The 14,555-nt window shown below is 36.9% G+C and overlaps 1 protein-coding gene across 11 annotated transcripts in view; it reads right to left on the reverse strand.

The window, feature by feature from the left end:
- NPAS3 (neuronal PAS domain protein 3) overlaps nucleotides 1–14,555 on the reverse strand; it is a 615,258-nt gene that overhangs the window by 567,308 nt on the left and 33,395 nt on the right. For 4 of the 11 annotated variants that reach the window (XM_084521182.1, XM_084521183.1, XM_084521180.1 and 1 more), the window contains exon 1: nucleotides 7,592–7,728. The exons of the other annotated variants lie outside the window; for them this stretch is intronic. The gene's annotated coding sequence lies outside the window, so the exon portion shown is untranslated. Of the gene's footprint in view, nucleotides 1–7,591; nucleotides 7,729–14,555 lie in introns of those variants that run through there. 11 annotated transcript variants of the gene reach the window in all.

The following is a 14,555-nucleotide window of genomic DNA, read 5'->3' on the forward strand; positions in this document are numbered from 1 at the left end:
ATTCACAATAATATTTGCTTTTCCAAGAACTATGGTGAACTTCTATGCAAAACCTACTTGGAGAAGAACAGTCACATCACAGAATAGCTGAGGTTGGAAGGGACCTCTGGAGATCTAGTCTAACAGCCCTACCAAGCAGGGTCATCTAGAGTACATTGCACAGAACCACATACAGGCAGGTTTTGAGCATCTCCAGAGAAGGAAACTCCACAGTCTCTAGGCAACCTGTTCCCTCTGTCACCATCACAGTAAATAAGTGCCCTCTCATATTTAAATAGAGCTTCATCCATTTCAACATATGCCCATCACCTTATCCAGTCACAACTGAAGAGTCTAGGCCCATCCTCTTGACACCCTAATCTTTTAAGCAAAATGGAAAAGCCTCTCTTTAAAGCCGGAACACTTACGGTGTGCAAGGCTGGTCACATTGTTTGTTCATATTATAAATTATGAAGTATTTAAAGATGCGAACTTCTCAGGGAGAGGAGGGAGGGTGAAGACAGACACTAAGGAACATGGTATTTTTATAGATCAGAAGAAAGAAAATGTTTAAAATGTTTGTTACAGATTGCAGATGCTACTCTGGACTACACGGACAGAAAACACAGATCTCTGGTAACCAGATTAAAGGCCAAGGCCACAGCTTTATTGAAATACAGTAACTCACAGTACAATATTATCTGACAGCCAAAAGCCCTTGAAGTAATAAATAATGAAAGCCCAAGGCAAAACACCATACACATCAGACCCCAAAGAAATGCAGTCCAGCCTTAACATCCAACTTCTAAGTCCACCAATACTGATGCGATTTTGTTTTGGGACACTGAAGATGGGTAACACCTGTATATGGGGAGTAAAACTTTATTTTGCTCTAACTCTTCCTTAGCCCTCTCACTGCACATAGCCAAGTACTGGTGAAAGAAAGCTTCCAGAAGAAAAGGTGACAGAACAATAAAAAAAAAAAAAAACTCACACAGAGAGAATACCACAAGTATTTGACTGTTCTCAACCAAATCTAGACACACTACTGAGTTCCTAGCACCCTTTCAAAAGGTATTCAAGTAACTAACATCCAATATGGCCTAAGTTACTTATTTCTTGATTCCGTTCATAATTTGTCACTGGAACAACCTCCAGTTCATACATGTGCTAATATAATTTGCTGAATAAAATAACTGTACTATTTACTCATTTCTATCCTAATGCATTTATAGCTTTACATACATTAGCAGTCTTTTATAGTACAAGGTCAATATTATACTCCCATATAACTCCTTTTAAAATAAACCAGAACTCATTCCCCACACCAGTTTCTTTTTCTTCCCACAATACCTGGGGGGAAGCATTAACAGACCTGATTTTAAATATTGAGTAGGGAGTGGAACATTTTCTAGCCTTTCTTCAAAAATTGCTTTTTGTTCTAAAATTTGTGATTAATTTTTTTTTTTTTTTAACTAAGTAGTAGAACAAAAGAAAGCTACAAAAAAAAAATGTTAAGTCCTTAGGCAACAATACTAGGAAGAGCAGATCTTGCCTGTAATTCATATTAGCTTGAACAAGATATTAAAATTGCTATATATCCTGGGTTTTATTTGTCCATAGGCAGACAAACTGAGTAACACTTCAAGCTGAATATAAAGGACTGGCAAACTTGAATCCACAAATAGGAGGAACAGTCACTAAGCCCTGATCAATCTGCATGTATATTGAGTTCACTGCAACTAGTATGTCTTCTGATGCAACTGCAACCTTCCCATGGCCTCAGGACATGCAGCTTCATACTATATATACCAACACCGTTGTCTACTAATACACATAAGCAAATAAGAGGCTCATTCTCAAGCACACTGATAAGCGATTTTTAACTGAAAAATGGCTCCTATCAATATATAGATTGTCAGTCCCACACACAACTTGCATAGCTCCTGTTCTACATGAAGATGTACAACCTTCCACAATGTTTACATTACAGAATTTGCATTACAGAAACAGGTTAGCCCTTGTTCTGAATGTGGTCAGCCATAATCGCCTCTCATGACAAGGTCTCAGAGGAACAGTTTTTGGAGAGACCAGGGTGTGGGTAAAAGTTTCCTTCTTATTATCCTTGTACAAAGTTGCAAAGGCTAAATAAATAGCATCAAGTTGCATTAGATTGCAGTTGTTTCTTCCTGCTGTGTAAATACTACATGTAAATTCATTATGTCTTTGGAGTCTGAGACCTAACTTAATACTCAGCCAAAAAGAAGTGATAGAACAAAGCAGCTACTAATCAGCTCAAAGCATCTAGGAAGTGAGGCTTTGTTAATGAATTATGGCAATTAACTCTAGGGATTGGTCACTGCACTAACAGACTATTGCTTGCTCTGAGCAATAGGAGACATTAAACATATTGGTTCATACTCCTAAATCCCTGTTCTGTTTTGAGGCAGCATCTCCTTTCCCTGGAACATGAAACTTTGAGGTAGGTTCAGTGCCTCAGACAAGCTTCTGGCACTCTGTGACACTTGACCAACAGCCTACCTCAGACAGAATGCAAAATACACTTACCAATTCCTGTGAACTGTGTAACTTTAAAAAAAAGTAACGGTTCACAGTGTAAGCCACATATCAGCATCATTCTTCTACCCCATAATATTTGCCTGTACGTAATTGCTGAAGGCTCACAGGTTAACAAAGGTAAGGGTACAGGCTCATCCCACAGCTGAAATCACCATCACTACTGACACTACAAAGGGCTGAAGGAATATTAGGATCTAAATGCAGAGCTGACAAGTATATGGTGGCACCTCAACCCCATACTGCCTTCAAGTAATCCATGTAAAATGTACAGGCCAGCACACAGAGAAATAAGTTTCTAGCTTCCTCCCCACCCATCCCCCAGAGAAAGGGGATGAAGAGGAACCCTTCTGCTTTGCCACTACTGCCAGGCCATGATAAAGGCAGCTCAAAGCCTGTCACTCTACCCAGGACCTGGCCATACATCAACTTCAACTTTTTTCTGAGATCCTGAGCTATGTGTCAGGTATAGCTCTATGATCTACTACTGAAGCTGTCCCGCAGAAAGTTGATCAAACACTCCAATTTTTCAGGAAGATGCTCTCTTCTCAAAAAACACATTCCAGAGATGCTCAAGCTCATCTGAGCAGGTCTGTGCAAGACACTGGAGTAGCTGTCCTCTTCCATCCCCTCCTGGTGGTCCTCCACCTCCTAGCACATATATAGCAAATGGCTTCAACACCATAAGTTGAAGGCACTGCTGCCACTGGCTGATCTCACTTAGCCTCTGTAGCATGTGTGCAGACTCCTTCATAAGCTGCTGCCTTCTTCTAGCTGCTACAGGGTCACAAACATCACTAAGGCCAGATCCATCACCAGGATCGGTTTTCCCCTCAGAGCAGCAGCACAAGCAACAAGAAATGGGATTGTGAAAAACACAGGATAGGTGTGCAATGTCTGTGGTCTTCACATCATCAGAAGCTACCAGGTCACTGCAGTCAGCTTCCATGCAGGTGGAGATCCTGTTTTTTGGCTAGGATACTACACTTAAAAAAAAAAAAAAAAAAAAAAGAGCAGTGTAATGAAAGTGTTCTGTTCCAGCATTTTACTGTTCCTGGTAAGAGAAATAACTCCTCAATCTTTTTGCAACTGCTATGAGGCTTACACAGAGGAAATCTGCTTGGATTTCTTTTAAACTAGAATAACTTGCCAAAATATTCAAGGGAAAGACCTCATGATAGTGTTATATTTTTTTCCTGAAAGCTTAATTTAGACAACTACCAGCAGATCCCTTCATGGACACAGCAAAATCTTAAACTCTCTCTATTTGACTGTGCTTGCCTAAGGCATTAAGTTCAATCCACCATGTCGCACCTCAGTAACTCGACACAGACTAGGAAATTCTTACAGTCAGCTTCCCCAAGGGATTTGTTAAGTTTCACATACATTTAGTTGTGCAGTTGGCCTGTTCAAATTGATAAACTTGTTGCTTGGTGCTTTCCGCTGCAGATTTTGTCACTAGGAAAAGTAAATATTAGAGTGGGGGAGGGAAGGCTACTATGCTTCAGTAATATATATTTTAAAATAATTACACATGCATTCCCATTCCTGTCTCTTCTCGAGAGGCATTTATTTTTCAGAAGAGACAGGCAGATATCTGGTGATGGGCACATTAAAAATGCCAGATAGAAAAGATGAATGTCATTGACGTGTCACAAATGAATAGAGCAGACAGATACAAAAATACTATTCAATCCTATCAAACATAAAGGAATAATTCACTGCATGAGTATCCTGTGTATCCAAACAATACCCATACATAACATGCAAGTTACTAATACAGACTTCACCCTGGAAAAGCACTTAGGTTTTTTTTTTTTTCCCTTTTAAATAGGTGGGCATCACATTGAAGTCAATGGAATTATTCTCTCAATTAGAGTTAAAGCACATTTAAGTATTTTGTTGGTTGAAGGCTACAAATATAACCCCTATGTTTTGTGAGATTGTTTCTATAACATACTATAAAAATCAGTATTATACAAGTTATTATAGAGTAACAGTGCTTCCTTTCCTCTCCCCCAGCACAACACCCCCACCCCAAATGCTAAAAGGTATAAGATTTACCAGCCTGCGGTATATGGCACAAAACATGCCAATTCAGCCCAGTATCTACAACAGCTTTTGTCAGCATTGACAAAAGACAAACAGAGCAGAAAGCTAGCAGGAAGGGTAGGCTGCAGAAATAAGCAAGAGCAACCTTCTTTCCAGAAGGGTAACTAACTTTATGGACCTACAGAAAGCAGAAAGCCTATGGTGCTGGCAAATAAAGCCAGGCATAGTCACAGCATCAAAGGAAAGCAAGAAACGATGTGTCTCTTCATCAGTCTTTAGCACATACAAATTAAAACTTTCTCTGTATCCTGCAGAGCTCCTCAATTACTTGTCATTACTATTGTGTGATATAGAAACCATTTAGTCCTCAGTGCACAGCATAGATAGTGTGTTAGCACACCAGACTCTTTCAGCTAGAATCATGTATTTTGATGACAACCCAAAGAGAAGCAATTACTTTCTCCATCTTTCCTCAGATGCCTTTGTTATAAAAATACAAAAAGCTTTATTATCAGTCCCTGCACCTACACCACACAAGGATTTCCAGTGATCAGATGAATTTACAAAGATGATGTGCTGCAATACCAACAACAGAACCACATAAACAAATACCTCAGCTTTGTGGCTCTATGGTGATCAGTGGTCTGCAGACTGGTTATTTACAACTTTAGGACTGGGAATGAGAATTTCATTTTTCTAAAGAAACTCATAAGATAGCGTTCTTAAAAAAAAAAATAAAAAACAATACTAAAAATATTAAATCTGTTTTCCAGTACATAAACTGAACTTAACTTTAAAATGCCAACAAAAAATATATAGATATATTTCAAAAGAGTATAAAGATCATTTAAGTTATAAGAACAATATAACTAGGATAAAAATAGACATTAAAGGTATATGTGCATACACTTATGAGGCAAGTTTTGAAGGAATGATTGGTTAATTAGCTAGACATTCAAACTGATATTTGGGAGCAGAATCATATGACAATAACACCTGCACCTATAAGCAGAAGCACATACATGTAAGTACAGACTTGAGTCAAGCCTCTCTTAAATAAAGTGCTTCCGGTTTTGAGCCAGCGTTCCCTGTTTCTCTAATTCACAAGAAGGATGTCTTCGTAAGTAGACCAGGTTATAGAAGTAATTCTGGTTACCAGCACTGCACCTGACCCACAGAGGACTTCATCATCAGCCAGCTCAGTGATTAGAACTTCACAGGCAATGAATAGCTGAAGTTAAGCAGATTTTTAAGCAACTTTCTTCACACCTGAGCATGACTGTCAGCTTGCAAAAGAGAGTCCGTACTAGAGGGAAAGAGACATTCCTCTTGCTGAAGTGCAAAAGAGACAAGCAACCTAAAAGCCTCTTTGCAGTAATCTGTCTCTTCTGGCTACACCACTGTATATTCTACAGCAGGCGTTTTATACCTACTCAATTACATTCCACCCCCACCCAAAGAAAAATAAGTTCCTCCCCCAACTTCTCCTATTTTACAACACAAACCCATTTTTACAGTTACTTATAACTGGTAAAAGGAGCAGACTTTAAAACTACATGAATTACTTGTTCTAATTTCACACTAGAAAATGTCTTCTTTTATTATCCTTGAAAGAATGAGCATATTGATGATAGCTTTGCCACCTAATATGAAACATCTCTTCAAAAACACCTACAAAATATTCCTGTAAAGGATTTTTTTAAGGTTTCTTTCTATGGATACATCACTCAGCTTCTTTCAAATATTTATATTGACTTATCAAATAACCTAGCTGATAGTGATAGCTTAGTTAAACATACAGTACACTTGGGAGATAAGGGAATCTTACTCGGAAAATGAAGTTATTTATGCAGTGCATTTAATAAACACTTTTCTCAGGTAGATGAGACCCCACATTTTCAAAGGCAGAGCATGCTTTTCCACCTATATGCACACGGTGATTGAGTGATCATGTAAAGTGCACTCCACACTTGGAAGATAAACTGTGGGAGCTCCCATTTGAAGAATAATACAGCAACTAGCTTATCTACTCAATAAAGCCATCTATAATTCTCATTTCAAGCCAATTTTAGCTTATTGCTCAACTAAAGGCTTCTATACTGCCCTAATAAGGAATAGCTGATCTTCCTAAGGAAGAAATGATAGAACTCTCAAACAATACAGTCTGTTCACTACCTTTAGTTATGATGAGTTCTTCAGCCATTTATCACCTCTTTTAAAATGAGAAGAGCATAGAACAGAAACACAGCATCCATACTGCTTCTTAAGAGCCATGAACAACTACAAGGACTTGAAATCTCTACATCTATCCAGGAACCTAGTTGTAATTGTAACATAGTGAAATCCTTAATCATTACTGGCCAATGAAAAGTTTTCAGTGAGCGTTGCAAATACATTATTCTTAACAGATTAACCCAATCCTGCAGTTTTTATCACTAGTAATAGTGCTTACTTTTATGAAAATATTTTTTGATAGCCACTCAATTTCTCATACTGTAATCATAGACTATATCTCAAAGCATTCATTTACAGGATTAGGGCCTCATGTTACAGAATTTCTCTTGGTGAGGAGCACTTTTCTAATCAAATAGCATAAACTGATTAACTTTCAAATAGGTTTTACTGAGTATCACCCAACTTCTTTCCTCAGTAACCAGTCACCAGGAAACAAACTAGACAGCAAGTTCTCATTGCTTCCTAGTTAATAGACTAATGGATAATACTCCTTACATCCTAGTGCTAAAGTCAAATTCAAAGTTCCTGTATGCGCTATATTCTAAAGCGGAGACTTTAAGAAAAAATTTACAGTGTAATATGACAAAAAGTGCTTACATACCTTACGACAACTTATGGGGTCAAAGCACAACACAGTTACTACTCATTTAATGTTTGCAGAGCCTGCACTGGGCAATAGGGCAAGATTCCACCAAGAAAAAAAAGTCGAACAGAAGATAAACAACAACAAAAAACAATAGTGACTTACCTAAAGTGATTTGGAATGAGTCACTATAGTTGAAAAAGCAGAAATACCAGACACTTTAACCCTGAATACATTTTTCAAGCCATAGCATCTATCTGAACACTCTCCAACCACTCACAGTCAGCTCTAAGAATCAGCAACTTTGGTTCAAACCCACTAATATAATCTGGCTACTTTGAAACACCTGCTCAATATATGATAGCCCTCAATAATGACTTATTGGCTAATCCTACCTTGACTAGTTAACAGCTGATCCTACTGAACCACATACCCAACCTACAGCTCATATGCTGCTGTCCACTCTGATGCTAGTTGCACCAGAAAAGTAGAGCCAGGCTTAGCTGCTTCCTTTGCCACTAAGATATTTGATGCACTTTCTGACCTTTGCGGCTGTTTCCAATCTAACTGAAATTAGACCAGACAGCAAATTCTTCAGTGAAGTGCAAGGTTACCAAACCAGTAGAGAGGGAAGCAAGAGAAAAAAGGAAACTAACACCACTTTTAACGCTGGTCCCCTCCTCCATGCAATTGACCTATAAATTATGTTTGCAGTTAAGCCATGAATTGATGCTGGCCTCTTTCTGAAGTTAATTTTTGTCCTTCTGTAAAATGGAAATAATAGTAGTGGACTACTTCTACCAGGAAAATAAAAAGAGGGGTTAATTTGTTAGCATGAAACTACATTGCAAGTAGCATGATGATAAATATAAGAACATATATATGCATATATATATTGTATTTGTTTTAATATATGCAATAAAGTATTTATCTTTTAACTTTTTGAAACAAGGCTTTCACCAAAAGAAACTAAATTAAAATGATTTGCAAAGATTCATCATGAAGTAGTCTGAAATCTCCAGATCTCCCTACCAATTATTTTTATATTGACCTAAGAAAACATAGAAATTAAATAGCAAAATGTAGAATTACCAAATTTACTCCCCACCTCCACTTTTTTTTTTTATTATTTTTTAAGTGCACTGAACAGGTGCACCAAGTATCATTTCCCTCCTGCTGCTTGGCCCACCTGCTGTCTGCCTGATGCTGCTATCCTCACTACTTTAGTATTTATTTCCAAAATGAAAAGTTGAAAGTAACAATATAAATTGAATTCTTATTAGTACTTTTTTTTATATATCTGAAGTAAATTCTAGGTATCCTCACAAATAACCCCATAACAAATGCAAATTCATTATTCACACATACATGTATGATTGTAAAAGAAAGCAGACAGCAAAACTCTTCTATCCAAACTGTTCTGTCACGCAGATGTGATTTGCTGCAGAGTCCTCACAGACAACAGTATGTCCCCTTCCTCTGTTCTGCTTCTCATGCATTGTGATGCTCCTCATGCTGCACCATGCAAAAATGGGTGGTGTCTCACTTGCTGTGACACATTGTGTGGATTCATTGAATAGGTATCCAGTGTAGAAGGGCTGACAACTGCAGCAATAAAAATTTCATGAGGTGCATAATAACAATAATAAAATTAGTAATAATAACAAGAAATTTCAAGGTGTAAGTCTTCTTGGTTCTGAACCTTTAAGATTCCCAGCCTTGTGAAAGAAAAGCTAAAAGGAGTGTATAAGCACATGATGCCTGGGGATTTCAAGTAAGACATCATCTCATTAACTCATAATTAGATGAGAGTTGGCAATACTTATCATGTAATTCTTTCTCTTTTGTTCCTCCCTTCTTCCACAAGCTTTATAAAAACTCCCATGTTCTTCCTACAGATGTTTACTCTGTAGAACTAGGCAAACCTACACAGAAACTTGCATTTCTGAAAAAAATCCAGAATTCCCTGCTTCCCTTCCTTGCAGCAGCTCTGCTGTTACTCAGGTTGTTTTACACCTGGGTTCACCTCTCCCCCAGCTCACACAGGCCCCTGCTCTGAATGTGTGGAGTGAGAAAGGTGCAGCTTGCTCCTTTTTTTTTTTTTTTTTTTTTTTTTTGGTTTGTTTGTTTAGATTACAGACTCCAGCATGATTTCAGTTTATTAAGTAGAAATCTAAATTTAAAGGGACTCACGTAACCAATATTAAAGCCTAGTTGACAACTACAGTACTCAGCCAGTATTCATGTAACATAGCTACACTGCAAGGAAGTCATTTCACTGACAAAGGGGGCTGGCAGCTCTCCCAGTCCCCTGGCCTCTATTGAAGGATATGGCTAAAATCCATATTTCTGAAATTCCTGCCACCACACACTCTCATGGCTAGGGTGTGGACCTCTATTCCACCCTACAAATCCAAGTAGCTTCTCACAGCCAAGCAGCAGTGGTTCGATACATAAGTATTTACTATCTGATTATGTAAACTGAATTTTTTCTTGTCACCTATGAACTAAAATGCACCTTAAGCCTCCTTTTCTCCCCCACTAGGAAAGAGATCCACCGATGTGTAATAAGTATCCATTAAGCCTGCAAGCAGTAATTAAACTAACATTTTCAGAATCTGGACAATGAGGTCCCTACATTTAAAACTGCTACAATCCTTAATTCAAACCAATTATTTGTATCACTACCATTTATTATATATACTTTGTTTGTTTTGAAGATAGCTTACTTCCAATTCTTTCTTTGCCTATTCCAAGAGCCAACAAAAATTATAATATGCCAAAGAATAATGTAAAGGCTAGTGTCCAAACAATAATGCATTCGTTATTGCTCAAGAGAAATAAACACCCTTATAAATGCATGAATTCTGTGAATACTTAGCTTTTGTTATTAATACTAAAGAGAAAATAAATTGAAGTCAGAAAAAATAAAAAGTAACAACTGACAATGAAAAAGTCCTAAGATAGTTAAAAAAAAAAAAAAAAAATGCGTTTCTTACAGCTTTTTCCTATCTATAATAATGCCTTAACTCTGTTCTATGTATGTAATTTTATGTTCTGACTCCAAATGTTTCAGGTCTTACCTGTGCCTACATGTGTTCTATCACACAACAAAACAGCAGTTTTCTTTATTTTACTGTGCTACTCCACACAGTATAATTCTGTTATTTTAAAGAAAATATTTTTACAAAGTCCAATAAATCAATGGTTCTTAAAGATAAAAGTTTGCAAAAACATGATCTGCTCTGTTTTCTCCCTTAACTGGTCTTCTGTTCAGCATTCATTTTAAATGTAATGTTATTTCAGTGAACCAATACTTTTAAGCATGCTGAATAGTGTGGAACATTCCTTTATTCTGATGTCATGCAGAAAGCATTTTTCTCAGAAGACATCTTTTGTAGTTGTAACCAAAAGGCAAAAGAAACTGGAGATCTCAAAGGGGACAGGGGGGGAGGAATGGCTTAAACCCCTCAATCCTGTCACTTCTAAAACTGTGTCAGAACTGAACATATTTTTGGCAATGACCTCTTAAAATAGTCCCTTATAAGCAAGTACCTCTTTAGCACTTCCAATGTATTATACTTATTTTTACAGGTTTTGACTAAAAAGTCCTTGCATTATTGTACTGTATCACAGAGAAGTTTGCTATAGTTTCATGAAAGACGTTTTCATTTCTGACTGGCATCTTCTCAATAGCAGGGGGGCCCAGGCACACCGCGCTCTTCCAGGCAAACCTTTCTGCTCTTAAACAGTACGGCATTCATAACTTTCAGCACCGCAGGGCAGCCACGTAGAAAAGCTTCTCCAACTTAATAGGTTATATCACAGAGAAGTCCACTATTTGGCCAAGGTGTAAAACAAATGTATCCCTCATGCACTTCTGAACTATACAAAAATGAAATCTACCCCAAAGACCTGCATTTCCACACTACAGCCTCAGCAAGGCTAGAACACTGTTACGGAGTGTTGTATTATGCTACGGTATGGTTATTAGGTATCATCACTCCCAATTAAACACAGGAAGAGAAAAAATCAACAACAGAAGGAAAAAAAAAAAAAGTGAAAATTTCTCAACAGAATAAATACTTCATAGGACATGTACTGGAAACAGCTTAAGTTTCTGCAAATATGCTGAATTCTCATTGCATGAAATAGTACTTTATGCAGAATGTGAACCTACCCTTACTACCTAAGCTGTCTCACAGGTGTGGATATAAAGGGAAAGCATAACAAGGTAAAATTGCTTAAAAGAATCATCAGCATGATTCAGGAACAGGAACTCCTCTTATGAGAAGCAACGCTTGGGAGTTATTCCAAGATAATTGATGAAATTATAATTAACAAAACTTTTATATCATTACGCACTAGACTACTAGAGCATTCTACCTAACTCCCATATTTTTCTACACAAAATTATGTTAGGCTTGACAAAAATTAATTTGAAAACATTGGAAAGCTTCAAAACATTTTATTGGAAATCTATTTTGGATAATTCTACCCATAAAAAATAATTAAAAAAAATAAAAAAATAAACGTCTCTAAATATAACTTCTTCATTCCCAGTGGTATTAAACATATTAAGTGTAGCCATGAAGAGCCTCAAGATGTTGAGCTTTAGAATGTGGGATCTTTGGGTACAGAAGAACTCTAATATGCCAAAGGCTTGTTCTTGCCGTTTTGAGCATCAGAAGAATTTCACTCTGGGATAGGCAAAAAGGAGGACTGCCATATTTGCAAGAGAATAATAAGATACATAGAAAGTACTTTTAAAAATGTTATTTGTTTTAAACATGGCTAAGTACTCAGAATCTTAAATCCAGGCCTAACAAATATAGCATTGGACCAGAGAGAGAGTCAAATGTTATCAGTACAGAATTATATAATATATGTGCCCAAATACATGTATGTAGTCTACTTGAACTGCAAAATTCCAACTGCTATCTCAATTGCAAGTACCAATACACAATGTTCTGTATTATGTAAATACAGATTTACAGATATTTTCATGTTGGACATGTTATTGGATGTTACTCTTGGACTGAGATGTTAGTCACAGTAGCACAGTTAAAACTGAGTGAAAAATTTGTGTTTGTGTATGAACATAATAAAATAATACACAGAACACTAGGAGGTCTCCTTACCTTCTATAACAAACATTTGTGCTTTTTTAATGCATACCTACTAATTAGTACAGTGCCTGCAAGTCATTCTACCTAAAACATACCATATTTTAAGTAGGTAAATACCACATAGTTCTCAAAAAAAATAAAAATAAATAAATAAATAAAAAAGCTTTGCCTGGGAGGTGATTTTTTGTTTGTTTGTTTTTCATTGTTTGTTTGCTTGATTGTTTTCTTGGTTTTGTTTTTTGATTTGGGCACCTCTCTTAGTTTGGCACAATAATAAAAATCCTGCAGATTAAACAGACATTTATTGCGAAGAAACTGTAAGCAGTATCAGTGGATAGAAACACAGAGAGAGATAGAAACTTGGAGATTGAATAGTCACTGTGAACGGTTATTTTTTCCACAGAAAGTGAAACTGGAGAAGCCTGGTTTCCATTATCTTTTCTGTACAAATACCTCTGGAGCAGGCACTGCCAGAAGGTAGGACTTGGGACACCCTTGGCTTTCCACATGTAACTAGGATCCAAGACTTGTGCTGTGGAAAGGAGGGAAATGTTCCCTGCAGATTTTTAATAGTATTGCAAAGTCTATCTATTACTTTAAATCACTTCCTCTAAATGCACTGATGACAGGAAGAGATGCAACTGTTACCACTGCTTGAAAGGAAAAATATTAATAGATTTCTTTAAAAATGGTGCTATCTTAGTATATTCTCTGAGAGCAATCATAATTGCTTTAATGGGACAAAATGTTTTGCTACTTTTACTGTTCTTTCACAGAGTCAGCACAGTTATGGCAGAGCACACTGGATCATGTTGTGGCTTATGCATCAGCAGAATGGGTAGTAAAGTTCCAGCTGTGGAGTCCTCATTGTTGGTGATCCATGAAACAGAAAGAACATAGCTTGACTTTCAAATTCCAGGTTGAGCTTGTGATACTGGCAGTTGAGAAAAGTGCCCTTTTACTTACTCCTTCCCTCTGACTCAACAAAACAAATTAAATTATCTCAGGAAAGACAATCAGCTGCTTTATCATAATAGATTTTTGGAGAGAACTCTCTGCTTTAAGAAAGTAACAACAGAATCCATTGCATGTACAGTATTAGCCTGTTGTCCACCACAAACACTGTGCTTATTAAAGAGGACTGAAGTATGAAAGAGAACAAAGTGGGAACGCTTTTAGGGGAAAGTATGTTAAAATACTTCAGAAAAGCAGTCCAAAAGCAATGGTTTTAAATGTGAAAATAATGCAAGATATCAGCTGCAGGCAGAATTGCTGAACAGATGAAGGCTAAACAGAGTGGTGTTTCTGCATGCATCTTAACCATTGATTTGGAGTTGCTGTGGAGGGGAAAAACAAAACAAAACAAAAAACAAAACAAAACAACAAAAAAAGAGACTGATATGTCTTGTAGTTTATTCACCCCTTCTTAACATGTTTATTTCACCTCAAAATTTGACTATGTTTTATAACATGGACATTTGATGCTAGGAGGGGGTACACACCACCATGAAAGTTAAGTGATAATGTTGTGTGCTTACGTGTTTTGATAAGATATACTATATACTATATACAATTCCAAGTGTTACAACTCAGAATGCATTAGCATTACACACTATAGAGAGCAAGCATATAAATGAAAGTCTGTTAGACAAATATAAATGTATAACTATAAAAACCATTGTCAAACAGCCTTCATGCTCAGCAGAAAGACAATGTCACAAAGGAAGTTTACCTCCCACATACTTTAAAAAATGCATAAATTATGAACTATCTGTTTTTGTTTCACGAAGTCTCTGGCATAAGTTCAATAATAATAGTGGTGCCCAGCCCTAATGCTGTGTAGCCACTTAAATGACAGCAATAATTCTTGACAGTGCAAGTTTTCCTTTATATTCTTCCACAGCTAGTCATCCCTACAGTTTATCATTCTTCATTCTTATAACATATCCACCATAAGCAAAAATTCAATGTTGCTCATAATATTTTGAAAGAGATGCTGC

This window comes from Aythya ferina (genome assembly GCF_964211825.1).
Source record: "Aythya ferina genome assembly, chromosome: 5".
NCBI lineage: Eukaryota > Metazoa > Chordata > Aves > Anseriformes > Anatidae > Aythya > Aythya ferina.